This window comes from Poeciliopsis prolifica, unplaced genomic scaffold (assembly GCF_027474105.1).
Source record: "Poeciliopsis prolifica strain line A6 unplaced genomic scaffold, Auburn_PproV2 SCAFFOLD006, whole genome shotgun sequence".
Classification (NCBI taxonomy): Eukaryota; Metazoa; Chordata; class Actinopteri; order Cyprinodontiformes; family Poeciliidae; genus Poeciliopsis; species Poeciliopsis prolifica.
The window spans coordinates 16,183,417-16,197,696 of record NW_026562381.1 but is presented as its reverse complement, the minus strand read 5'-3'; the positions used below and the strand labels follow the sequence as shown (position 1 = coordinate 16,197,696).

General features: G+C 38.1%; 1 protein-coding gene across 1 annotated transcript in view; it reads right to left on the bottom strand.

The window, feature by feature from the left end:
- LOC129360476 (follistatin-related protein 5-like) overlaps window positions 1-9,141 on the bottom strand; it is a 173,942-nt gene extending 164,801 nt beyond the window's left edge. The window contains exon 1 of the mRNA XM_055030744.1: window positions 8,585-9,141. The gene's annotated coding sequence lies outside the window, so the exon portion shown is untranslated. The remainder of the gene's footprint in view (window positions 1-8,584) is intronic.
- Window positions 9,142-14,280: the final 5,139 nt, after the last annotated feature.

The following is a 14,280-nucleotide window of genomic DNA, read 5'->3' as shown; positions in this document are numbered from 1 at the left end:
TCTGTTTGTTTCTGGAGATTTCTTCTAATTGTGACCTGCTTTCCTATGATGTCATTCATAAGTGAAGCAGCAGATGAGATTCAGGACAGTGTTGACTCAGCGGGGAAAATAACATAATCAATGGGAGTTCATTTGGATCCACGGGGGGGGATTTGAACTGCTGATGGGTGGAATGAGGAGTGGTGTTATTGTTGTTCTGGATATTATAGGCCTACATGTTTGTGGAAATAGCAACTTTTGGCCGTTGCAGAAAATTGTTGAATGTCGTTTTTGTTGTTTTTGATATGTTAACTGTGAGCCCAGGTTGTGATGCATATCTTTTTCTGTTTCTCATGTTTGTTTATTTCATTAATGTGGTGGCCTGCTGATGAATAAAACTGTTTTATAGGTTCATTTTGAATGATGGCAATAGTTTGCATTTAGCACAGTTGGAACTTTAAATAAGCTTTAAATAACACTAATTAAAAGCATGATGCTGTTTCTCCTATCTCAGGAATATCAATGATGTTTAACTCCTTCAGTATTTCATATTTTTTGCACTTTTAGACATTTAAACCAACTTTTCAGGAATTAAAATTGTGCAATCTGCTCCAAAATGATTTCATGACAATCGGTCTTCCCATAATGTGCATCATCCCTGATAATTTCCACTTAAATTGTTCTTTTTGTTCACCACAGGAGACATTTCACTCATTTTGAAGTTTCATGACAACCACAACTCAGATCAAATACTTTGTTACTTTGAATTACTTAAATGTATATTTATGTTTTAGATCTTATCTAGTTTTAGTGGTTTCTGAATAGATGTATTAACCTTTGCAGTTTAGCCTCAGTTGATTCATTTTGGTCCTTTAAGCATGTTGTGTGTTTTCACACATTAAATGAAACACCCTGACTCCTGATTGTAAAAATAAAATTACCTAAATGTATTTTACACAGGAATACTTTCAAGAAAAACTGTATTTTTTAAAGATGTCTTTCTCCAGAAGTTACAGTAATGCATTGTGCTGTTCTGGGACCCCTTTGCCCTTTTATGTGCTTGCATGAAAAGCCTGAAGCTGGAAAATCGGCAGCAAAGATCCCAGAGAGCATAGCAGGGCAGACATCAGTGACAAGCATGTCATTGATTTAGTCGCATACATGATGAAAAGGAAGAACTGACTGGCAAAGAGGCTCACATAGAAGGGAGGAAAGGCTGACAGGCTAAGACAGCCTACATTGGGTGTCCTGTTGGTAATTTTCCAATTGGACACCTAGAATTGGCTGAGTTGTCAGCAGCCATGGCAGGTACAGAGATCAGCTGACCCATAAGATGACAAAAAGCAAAGCATGACTCTCTGACCTCCTAAGCCACAACTGAAAGACACATAAAAGATGAAAAGAATGATGAATTATCCAGTTTATTGTCACTGTTCAATACACACAAATCCCAAACACTAAAATTTGTGCAGCATACAAACAAAGTTTATGTCTAACTTTTTTCTGTACGTCAACACTGGAAGACCCCAAATGAGCAACAAGCTGAGTAACAGATTGCTAACTGTGCAGCAAACAGGCTCTCTGGCAGCAGTTTCACTAAGACATGATTCACACTTAATGCATTCAAATTCAAAACTATTTCATTGATCCCAAAGAAAAAGTATTGTACACTTATATGGCAGAAAATAATTGAGATGCAATGCTCATGCCAGTTTGTTGGTCAATCAAGCATAATAATACCATGATCACTAAAACAACTTTTGGGACATTTGCCAATGTGGATTGATCCCAAGTACAGCTACAAAACTAAATCTGAATATTCATAAGGCTTGTAAACAGAAGGAATCATAAACTGCTCTAAAATTTCCTCTCACTGAAAGTCAGAGAGCCTAAAGTTGCACATTGCACCTCAATGTGCAATGTTAAATTGAGGGGCAACAAAATAACGTTGCACCTCAAATAATCACAGACTTCAAACAACACAGATTCTGAACCTCTTCACTCTTCCTCAAGACTCTGGAACCTTAATTTTCCAAATGAAATGCAACATTCAGCTTCATATGAAAATAATACATTAGCCCACTGAACAGCAGTCCAATTCTTTCTCTTCCTTGCCCGGGTGAGATTTTTCTACCAAGCTTCCTGGTATTCGAGTAGACTGAAACAAGGAATGTAATATCTGATTCATCTGTGAGTGTTGGTTCTCGATGTCAATGGACTTTGATTCACAATCATTTAAAAGCTTGTTACTGGTGCACCTTTTTCCAAGGGCACTTTATCCTTCCACTCAACTTTCTATGAATGTGCTTGGATGCAGCACTATGTGAACCAGATTTTTTTTTAGCAATGATCTTCTACAGCTTACCCTGATTGCATGTCCTACTGACCCAGACTGAGAGATCATTTTAGAGGCTTAGGGAACCTTTTTGGTGTTCTGAGTTAATTATCTGCTTAGGATCATGAATTTACAATATTTAACTTTTTATACTGTAATGCAACTAGAAATCCTCTTTCTTTTCCATTCCGTTACCTTTATCATTATATAATTTGCTTTTTATGCTGACAAGCAGATAAACATACTTCCTAGATAAAGTGAGCAGTGTGTTACTTTTGGTTTGATTCAACAATTAGTCATTTTAGCAGATGTTTCAAATGTTGTAGTTTTTTTGGATTTGATCTCATGTCGCTTTAAAGGGTTCCTCATGGCCCTTAGCTCTAAAACATTTTGCAATGCTTCGAAGCCTATTTGCCACCAATGTCCTCCACAGGATTAAGCCAGAGACCTCAGCCGGCTCGCCCTCACCCTTAAGGTTTGTGCTACTTCCATTATCCTCACACCATCTGCCAACAAGCTCTGCCAATTCAGTTTTTCATCCAGCCTTGAATGTTAACAGGAAACACAAAACTGCCGTTCTGCAGGACTGAATGAAAAGGCTGGTGGCAGTCACAATTTAACAATAAACTTATAGGTCTATCAAGACGTGCAAAGAGTTGTTCACGCCTCACAAATTTAGAGCTCTTTGTACTGTAAGCTTTATATCGATTCTTTCAGCTACAAAAAGAAATTTGAGCCAGATGAAACATAACTAGTTTGATTTTGAATGCATAGAGCAGATATTCTTTAACATCATGGGAAAAATGGTGATGAAAAGTGGAAACTTTTTGTTTCTGTTTGCATCTTTTGAAGCATCATTGAAATTCTTTGAAAGAAAAAAAGAGATTTGTAAAGCACAAGGGAAGAAAAAACAATACATTTTTCACATCATCAAACAAGCTTCTGCATCCGAGGAGAAAAGAATGTCAGTGTCTTCTAAATGTGGTGGCAGAATAACACACCTCAAAGTTTTTGGGGTCTACTGCACAATAAAAATCCCTCGCACTGAGGGAGGAAACAACAAAGACAAACATGGAGACACAGATGAGAGACAGCAGAAGGTAGAGCGAAGCTAAGAGAGTGAGGAGGGAGGTGAAGAAGAAAGAAAGAGGTGTTACAAGTGTCACTGTTGAAGTGGGATGGAGTATGTGATGAAACAGAAAACAAACAACAAGCTTGTCAAAATATGTACTGGAAATATTTGAAATCATGATCTTAAAAATCTATGTTTTCTTAGTAGATTTTTTTTTCTGAAAATTTTTTCAATTTTGTATAAAAAGTTGATTCCTTATGAGACAGATAAAATATTAAAGATCCACTTCACTAAAGAGGGGCGATGATGGTTCTGGAGGAGGGATTATCCTGTAAGCGGAGTCTGTTTCAGTCATTGTGACTCTGAATGAGACTTTATACCCACCTAAAGAGAGGTAGTCAGAGCAACCAGGGCTGCCAACTGAAAAGCAAACTGCAACGTATGTCACCACCATCATTGTGAATGAGTGAATGAATGTAGTGAAGTGTTTTTGGAGTTCTCTGGACTAGACAAAGCCCTACACAAGTACAGGACATTATAAGTATAACAGGCTTCCACCTATTTGCAAATTTTCTGTGAAATTTTCTGTGACTCAGGTTATTCAGGGAAAATTGGTCAATTTGCAGATTCTTTTAGTATCACATTTCTAAAATATCTTAAAGGAAATGCAGCTTTGAAGCTGACATACCTGAGCACAGTGCTACCCAATAGGCTACTGGATGACATTTGTAAAGCTTCCTAAAACATGTATAAGATGGACATGCAAACTCCATGCAGAAAATCCAAGGTCAGAACTTGAATCCATGAACTTCTTGCTGCAATGCAGCATTGCTACCAACAGCATTGCTACCGGGCAACACTGTCCTTTGCTGGCTCTGCATAAGCTAGCATAGGTGATGTGAAAAATGTTGCCTGTCTTTTTTTCCACTTGGTTGGTGATCCTAATTATCACGTGTCTCAGTCATTAATGTGTTATTTATGTGGCTTGATGTGTTCTATTTGATTTCTCACTCAAAGAATTGATGACTCCTAACATTCCTGTATTCTGCCAGTAAGACTCGTTCAAGTGTTCTGTTGCTCACAAGCATTGCAAAAACTAACATTTTTTACTTGTGGTACAGGCCAACTTATACAGCAGTTGCACTACCACAGAATAACAGCCATGTTCACATTCACTTTATTTCAGTATGAATATGATTGACATTTAAACTTTTAGACAGCTTGGGGCATCTTTCAGAAAACAAAACAAGCCAGCAGGGTAACATCTCCAAATTCTTTCAGGGAGGATTGGTTCTATAGACAGTGTAGAAACTGCAGAACAAGTGGACAGAAACACATTTTCAATGTGAAACAGATCAATCTCTCCAACCTATCTTGGTTTTGAACTAATTGAGTTTTGGTTGCACAAAAAGACAAAGACGAACACTGCAGATAAACATCCTTTTCAAACCCCTTTGCTCTCAAAAGTTGCCCATAAGCAAATCCTACAGCACTCCCTAAACCAGCTCCAGTGTTCCATCACCCAAGAAAAATGTTAATACCTTCAAATTTTTCCATTTTCACTGGTAGCGCATTTTACCACCAAATCCCACCGCATGCTTCTAATATCATTGAATCTGCCCTACCCTTTTCATTACCAGTAGTCGAGATGGGGTACCTACGCCCTTACGAAGAGCAATTTCCCACTCAAATCTCGGAAATGCTTTGATCAGTTGTCCAGTTTTTCCTCTTCTTTTGGAGAAAAGAATTATTGACTCTGAATTCTTTCCTTCCCTGTGGTGACCGAATAGGAGGCATTGTAATGAAAAGCAGAGCAACTCCATTAACTCTGTACCTGCACGGCTGGCAGGACCTATTCCCTACCTGTTATTAAATGGCTTTATTGGATAAAAAAGACAGAGAGGAAAGAGTTTTTTTCTGGTCTTTGTGCTTTTGAGAGAAGTGCTTTCCCAGTGGGAATTTTCTGAATCTGCTGCTTGGCTTTGTCATTGTCCTCTTGGTTTTATGCATCACTCTAAATGTTGTCTTAGAGGAAAATATACCCATGATTACAGAAGCACTATCCTTGCTCAGTTTTTTTCCTTCAAAACAACCTCTAGTACAATGCATGTTTAGTAAGTTACCAGTTATCAAATAGTCCTGTGTTCATACGTAATACATAACTTGTTCACTTCAAGTTGAGATTCAATTAGTGAGGAAAGTCTCAAAACTGGAACTGCATATCCATCTATCCACCAGAGGAAATAGATTCTATCTGTTAGTTTCAAAGAGCTTTGACAGATAAAGTGAATGCATTGCTTGGATAAAGAGACTGAAGTTGGAATGTGGCAGCCTGCAGATGGCTGAATGTTCAAATTCTATGCTTTCTGAAGCCTGCATATAATCTCCACAAGAATGTTAATTACTGTTTCATTTAGCCAGCAGATTGTCTGTGTTTGTTTATTGCAGGAATTGCAAGGAACGTCTGGAGTGCAAAAGCTGTCTCTAAAAATATTTCAAGTATTTATTGAGATGTGTGGTTCTTTTCCTGGAATTTTTCACAGATATGTTATTATAAATAAATACAGTGACAAAGCAGATCGCCATTTCTCAGAAACAAGATGATGAAAACAGGGACTTTAGCCAGAGGGTAAAGTTTTAAAAATGCAGCACAATGCAAAAATATTTAGACCCTTTGGTTTATGTTACAATTTTTATGTTGGAACTTAACATGACAGACCAACACCAATAACGGGAGCATAATAATAAAAGATTATGCATGTTTTATCAAGCTTTTTTAGTCTGGATAGAGTAGTGTGCATTTGTCGTCAGCTCCCTTGAGTCAATACTTTGCACAAACAACTTTGGCTGCATTAAAGCTTTTAGGGCACATCTTCAGACCGAAACCTTTCCTCATTCTTTGAAAAAGTAGCTTCAGTTCAGTCAGATTGGATAACTAACATCTATGAACATCAATTCTAAAATCTTGCTACAAATTCTCAATTTACTTCTGAACTTTGACTTGGTTGCTCATCCACACAAATTTGCTTTAATTTAAAGCAGTGCTATCTAAAGTCAGTCCTTTAAAGCTGCTGTTCTGCATGTGTTGCTCTGGGTAAGCACACCTGAAATGAATTGTTTAAATGCATGGTCCTGCAGTATGTGATTACATGCTGAGGGCCTCATTAAACCTTCTGAATTAGGTGCGTTGAAGCAGGAACATGTCTGACCCATGCAAAACACTGGCCTTTGGTGACTGGTATTGCAGAGTCCTGCATGAACCTTTCCAGTGCAGTTCTGACTTTACTACAGTCCTGCAGGAAGATGAATATTTGCTCTATTCTTTGGACTTATGCAGACTCAAACAGGTATTTTCATTGATTTAACACACTCTGTCTTTCATTTGCTTTCCTGCTGATTGGAAACATTTACATGTTTTACAGCACAGAGAGATAATCAAGATGACGTGAATGTCCCCTTAAAAAAAAACTGTAATCTTATCTGACTGCAGCAGCTTTGTCCACATGTTTTTGCAACTTCTTGCGAATTTCTTCTTGTCCTCTTCCATAAAAGCAAGGTTTGTGAAATGCATGACATATAGTTGCCCTATCGACAGACTCCCCCTCTTGCTGTTGTGATATGCTCTTATGTAATGTTGGCTGATGGAACAGTGCTCTGAGATGTTCAAAGGTTGGGATATTGTTTTTAAGCCTAACTTTATCCCTGACCTGTCTGCTGTGCTGTTTGGTCTTTATGATTTTTGTTCACTAATGTCCTCTACCAACTAACAGAACCTTTGCAGAACCAGCTGTACTTATACTGCAATTAAATAAGACACATATTTTAATATTTTAATAATTAGGTGACTTACAAAGGTTGTTTGTTGGACTAGATTTGGCTTAAAGGTATCAGAATAAAGGTAACTGAGTAGATATGCATGTCATGCTTTTCAAATATATGAAGAAAATATTGAAAACACATCTTTGCCTTCCACTTTTTATTTTCTACTACTTTGCTTTGTTTTAGTACTTTAAAAAATAATAAAAAAGTCAAGAATGATTGTGAGTGTGACAATGTGGACAGGTTCAAATAGTGTGAATGCTTTTGAGAGATACTTTAATGTTCCTGAAAGCTTCATGTTGGAGACATTCAAACTGAAAGTATATGTATAAAAAAGAAATGGCATTTAACATTATCTGAGCACATAAGCAGGATTGAAAATGCAAAGCTCTGAGGACTTCATCATAAAAGAAATTTACAAACATGACAAAATGATTTTGAATCTAAATAAAAGCATATGAAACCATTTAAAATTATATTTCTCTTAAGTATTAGAACAGTTTGCATTGTGTGCATCCTGAAAATAATGGCATAGGTTTATGAGTTTTCTCAGACTTCACTAGTAGTTCGTGATGTTGTTCAGTCATGTGTGACTCTGTCTAAGCCACATATTTCTAGAAATAGCTTTTACATCGGAACCCTCTTGTTGGAGACCTAAGCTGAGAATCTAAGTCCTATCAATAGCTGAACTTAATCTGGTTTTATGGTGGCTTTAACTCCATCTGCTGAACCACTGAGGAGGAATATGCAACAACCGACCTCAAATGTCTGTAGCAAAGAACCAGACAACAGAATTCCCTGACCATCCCCGGCGCTGGGGTTTGGAATATGAAGCCAAATGAGTCCAACGCAAATCTGAGGATAAAAAATAAGTATAATCCCTCCCCCGCTGACGGTGTCACTCAAGGATTAGCGTACCAATGAGAAAAAAAATATAATAATAACCCACTAAGTACAAAGCGGATAAATTAAAAGCAGTGGGCAAAGCCTCCAATCGTCTTCATCAACATTGATTGTGTTGGTATTGTGAAGTGATTGTGCCTCAAAGTGAGAACAACAGCAACTCTGATCCCAACTTCAGATAGCCTCATATCAGTTGGTTAGAGGCTCCCGGACCTGGCGCCGGGTAAATTGAAATGGTAAAAGCACAAAGCGGCAGATTGGAAGATATAATATTTTCTGAGGCGAAGAGAGTGGCCTCCTGGATTATTGGAAAAGAGTCTGAGCGCCTCAGCGATGATGAGGGTTAAGCTCTGTATCTGATAGCGAGTCAGACAGTAGAGGAGATTTCTCACAGAGGGGGGTCTGACCGGATGGGGCTGAATCATTAGTCCTAGTAAAACACACAAACAAACACAAACACCAGATCTAAGTCTTACCTGTGTGGACAGAGGTATAACGTCCAGAAAAGATAATCCAAACAGGAGTAGAAGTGAGTGGATCAAAGCAATACTTCTCAATAAAGTGGTAACCTGGAGCTCAGCCGCTCAAATCCACGGACACTGTGGGGTAATTTCCGGTGTGGACAGAGCGAGGGACGTCCCCGGGAGAAGTTTGGGCCAATGCGCAGCCGAAACAGATGGTGTTAATCCTTTCCAAAAATATAGTAAAGTGGAGCCAGCGCGAAGGGAGAGAAACGTGGTGGAGTTCAGCACCAAGGCGGAGTGGACAGCTCCGCTCCGGCAGCGCAACGCAGCGATCTCACCTCGTCCGCTCTCCGATCCCGTGTGCGTCGCAGAAGTAGGAGTCACCAGCTCCAACCTCACCCGCTGGCGGAGTCCCGGCCAGATTTACATACAACCACCGGGGGAGGGGAGGCGGGAGAGCAGCAACGCGGGAGCCAATCACAAATATCCCGTAGTGGGCAGAGGAGGCAGCAAAGCGAGGACGAGCTGACAGACGGAAAGTGGAGCCGTTCTGTACCTCCTGGAGAAACAAGCGGGAGGAAGAGGGAAGAGGGACTCTTTATGGATGCCCCGCTCACTCACTCACTCACTCACTCACTCACTCACTCACTCACTCACTCACTCACTCACTCACTCACTCACTCACTCACTCACTCACTCACTCACTCACTCACTCACTCACTCACTCAGACATATACAGTATGAGCAGAGACCACCTCATTAATGGCGAATAAAAAAGTCGCTGTATCTCTAAATTATTTCACTCCATATTATGATTCCTAAATTCTGTATGACCTACTAATGACAGAACATTCATAAAACTGTCCAAGTCCACATAAATTTGTGTCTATTAATTTCCAGGATTTTTAATATCAAAAAGTCCTCCTGATTTTAAAATAAATCTAAAATGAGGCATTTTTTTCATTTTCTTAATGTACCTCAGAGTTGCTTGTATTATCAAATTTTGTGCTACTGTATTTGGCTACGGTACATTGGTAACTATTTGTAATTAGTCGCCTTCTCTCTTTATTTACCAAGGAAGCCTGTGGAATTTATTATTCAGAAATAAAGTTACATTTTCATATGCAGCTGCCTGCCAGAAACCCAGCACCAAATTCTGCACCACTTATATACAGCTCCTAATGTTTTGCATAAAACCACACCTCATGCATCCTTTATGTATTAAAATCTTTTTTTTTTTCTTTTGCCTTCAAAAGAAATAAAAATAGATTATTTAAAAGAAAAACTACGTGATAGTTTCTGGGTTGGAAATGCATTCTTACTAACTGGATCAAGGATACACCTCCTACTGTGGTACGGGAAAAGTTCCAGAATTATTCCCCATGAAAGAATTGCTTCTTTCATGGGAAGAAATTAGGACTGGTTCATTTGGTCTCCAAAGCTTATTTGTTTTAATATGACTTGTCCCAACTGTTGAGAAGGGATCCATTGTATCTCCAGGCAATTAGGAGGTGAGAACAGAAGATGGAAGTTTGCTTTTGTTCTTTTTAAATTTTTGGCTGAATGGATGTTAAATAGATTTGTTAATTTGTTTTACCGACGGAAATTCATATATTGTACACATTCTTGAATCCAGCTCCCTGTGAACAGCCAGCTTCTGCTGGAGAAGTCAGCAGTCTTCATCATTAAAGGCGCATGTCATAATGTCTCCTCATTAAAGATGGTATACTACAGATATGAAAACCTGAATATTGAGATGTCATTAGCGACAAGCCTCAATCATCTAAACCAACTGATATAAGTGATGAAAATGCATTACTCTGAATTTGAATGAATATAAATATAAAAAGTGCTACTTTCTGAATTAACTGTAACAAATTATTTCTGTGATGACATCTATATTGATTAGAGATGCACAAGTGGCGCTGATGACAAAGACTCACCTTGGTTGAAGGTGGATAAACAAGAAGACAGATGCTTGAAATGTGTTTACGTTTTCTTGACAGGTGACCTTTAATGGCAAAGAGTGACTGACCTCTGCCACAAACAGGACTGAAAGGTAGGTGGTGTTTGATAATGCCACAACAAACAAAACTCCTGCATACAAAATCGTGAATTTTGATTATAACTTGGTATTCCTCCCCATCTTGTATCTTTGCTTCTCTTCATTCTGGACCAGAAGTTTCCCCTAAAGTTGAACCAGAACTTCAGACAGTAGTACAATAATCTTTTTTTTTAATCAATCCAAGGTCTGCAGCAAAGTTTGCTTCTTGGGGCTTTTGTGATATTTTCAATTGTCATTTCAAGCACAATATTTTGATATTTGTGACTTCATCTACCTTAGAACATTCAAGTAAGTTATAGAAATTTTCTTCTTTGAGTCACTGAAAGCATGTGGGTGAAAACATTGAGTAACAAATGGGAAAGAAACAAAACAAAAAACAGCAGAAAGTGTACGTTTTTAATAAAGAAGATGCTGGATGAGAAAACTAAAGAAAAGCAAGTTGGTCTCAGGTCAAAACATCATAAGAGAATGAGCAGGTCAGAGTCTGAGGAATTTTATCAGAGAAACAAGCAAAAAAAGAAGAAAAGGCAACTGACATTGAGAAGGGAGAACTATAAAGTCATAGCTCAGATCTCAGACATCACAAAAGAATCACAAAAAGATGAAAAAAAAAGCTACAAAAATGAGAAAAATGTCAAAAATCTAACAAGAAGCACAGAGAAGAACCGAAACTTGCATAAATGACACCATAACAAAAGACTATGCTCATCATTGCTGGATAAAACATCTGCCAACCTCCTTCCAGTGACAGCAAGACCTGGAAACAAAAAGTTGCATGAAATACAGCAACAAGCCAAATAACTTCGAACAGCTGAAAGGATCCTGAAGATGCCAGTATTATGAAGTCATTCAGGGTTTACTGAACCTCTGCAGGGAGTCTAAAATGTGCCACAGATGAGGGTCATCAAACTGTCCAATAAACTCAGTGAGGTTGCATACAGATAAGCAAAACAAAAGCAGAGATGTGGAGGTCCTTTGATATACAACAATGTTAAATCAAACCACAACCATGCATATTGATCTGACATTTAAAATCCATTCATCAGAAAGTTTTATTTAAATCTGTCTGGGATATTTTGTCCCAGACAGAAAAAATTGAAAACAGTTGTTAATCCTTTTATTATGTCAAAAATGTTACATAAGAATATCAAAAGAAAGCATAAATTTGAAGAGTGTTTTCATGTTTTCAGCCTTACATTTTTTTATCTTCTGTGCTTCTTGTCACTTTTTGGAGTAGCAGTTAAATTCACCTCACAGTCGGTTGTTTTAAACCACTTTGCGCCTCATTCTTGGTTGCTGTCAAGTCACACCAATGCAGGTAAAGGTAGCTTTTACTCTTCTTCTCAAATTATTGTTGCTGATGGTAACTCATAACTCTTAAGTATATGTTGTGTTACTTCCAAGAGGTGTAGGAAAAAATAATTAGGGTTTAAAAAATATTTTTCATCTTACACATTTACACAAGGATTTGTTAAATTCTTGTCATTTTATTGGGGTAACATTTTCAGATTCACAATACCCTCAAATTCTCAGAAATGATACCCCCTAGTGGAAGAATGAAAAGTTAAACAACAAGGACAAGGAGTGGTCTTAATGTTTCTTTTCTTTTCTGCAGGGTTGAACTTTTAATGGCCTGAAAGAATTTTTCCACAAGGACAGCTTGGAAAAATGTCCTATTCCCATGTGTAGCATGTTGTGTGCCCAACCAGGGGCTAGTGCAACAGCCACAGTTTCTTTCTTCATCTATTCAGTCATGTTGACTAATGATACAACACTGCATGGTTTCTCCTCTTTCTGCTGCTGTATGAGAAATGACTTGGTCTGTGAGTGAGAAACAAGGCAGCACTGCATGTATCTGTATGTGTGAAGGTTTCATCATAGTTGTAACTTAAACTACTACGCTAAATTTGTTTTCCACCATTATTTTACTGGAGGATGCTTTTTATTGTGTGTTTTGGTGGATGAGTTGTGTTGGTCAAGGTGAAGAAAAAACGTTCTCAATAAGGACCTTATCAAATGTTCAAATATAAATAACAACATGAGATAAGAATGGTAGCCAGCAGTGTGGTGTGTAATGAAAGAATGTGATGTTTTCAAGAGTAAATAAGAAAACTTACTGCCAGAGCTTTAAAATCATGAGACGTTGGCTGTGTTCATAGGTGAAAGAAAGTCTGTGTTGTTTGGCTCTGCTCTGTATTTTCATGTAAACCAATCCCTGAAACTTGACCTTACTGAAAACATACCAGTTTTCATATTCTACTTTATTGAAAATGTTACTGCTATAAACATCCAATGTAAGATAAGTTGGCAAATGTATGTGAAAGAGACACTATTAGAGAATATCTGTCTTGATGTAGGTTGGTTCATGAAAAACCCAAACACAGAGAGGCAGAGATGGCTTGTTGGTAAAGAATGATTTGATAAAAAAAATGAGGAAAAAACTTACAAAACCGCAGGGAACACAAGGAGCCAAAGTCAAAACAAAACCAGGAATCCCACAGGAAATGACAGTAGGAGCTGAAGGTCAATGCTGAAACAATGAAGCTGGGCTGATTAGCTAACTGATTACAGGTGGGAAGGAAAGAAAGCATAAGGAAGACTGAGGAAAGGGAGAGAATGAGAAAAAGTGGCACAGAGTGTGAGGGATGATACAGAGGGGACTAGAAAAATAATATAACAGTAAAACAAACCAAAGAATAACTAGACACAAGAAATAAAATGGAATCATTAAAAAAGGACTGAACTAAAAAAAAAAAAAAAAAACAGGAACAAGACTAATTTAATCAAAATAAGAAACTAACAGAATAATAATTAACTAGAATCAAATTAAACTACACAACAACTTGATAACCTGGGATCTTAACAGTAATTCTTCTCATACATTTTAGAAAAGCCAGAAAACATATCATACATGTGACCTGAGCAATAGGTGACTCGCTATTTTTGGCGAGTCTTCTTACCAAAAATAATCACAGATCTCACTCAGCATCAATGTTAGACTGTGGTGCTTTAGCAAAAAAAAAAAAAAAAGTTAGAATGACTCATTAAGGCAAATACAAAGGAGCCCACCCTTGCTATTTCCATGCAAAACCAGAGATTATGGAGCCGCATCTGAGCTTATAAACATTATATGCCACATGGGCATAGCTGAGATGTCTGTAATTGATCATGCAGGCAATTAATGCCCTGCATGCAAAATCAGAAAGAGGAGGAAGTGTTTGTCTCTGAGGACGATAGCATGTTAGTGCTTAGTTTGGAATTCGTGTGTGAGTTGTTGTGAACACAATTAGTTTTGAGGTGTGTGCGTGTGTGCATGTGTGCGTGCGTGTTTGTACATGTGTGCACTCCATTTCTATGTGTGATTGAGCAAGCCTTTTCTTTTTCGGCACCAGCAAAAGAGTGGCAGGAAGAACAATCACAGAATGTGTCTGGTGTGTGCCGGGAACAGTAATAGATTGTGACACATTGTATGAGGCGCGTCAGCAAGAACGCGTTCACACAGATGTGATGTGTGACCAGTTTTGTATCCCATTATCCATTAAACTGCACAGTGTTGTGTTGTGCACAATTTGAGATTGGAATGCCAACTTTTGCATTCATTGCATTTGCTGTGTGAGGGTTCCTGGTGTCCTCTCCCTGGGAC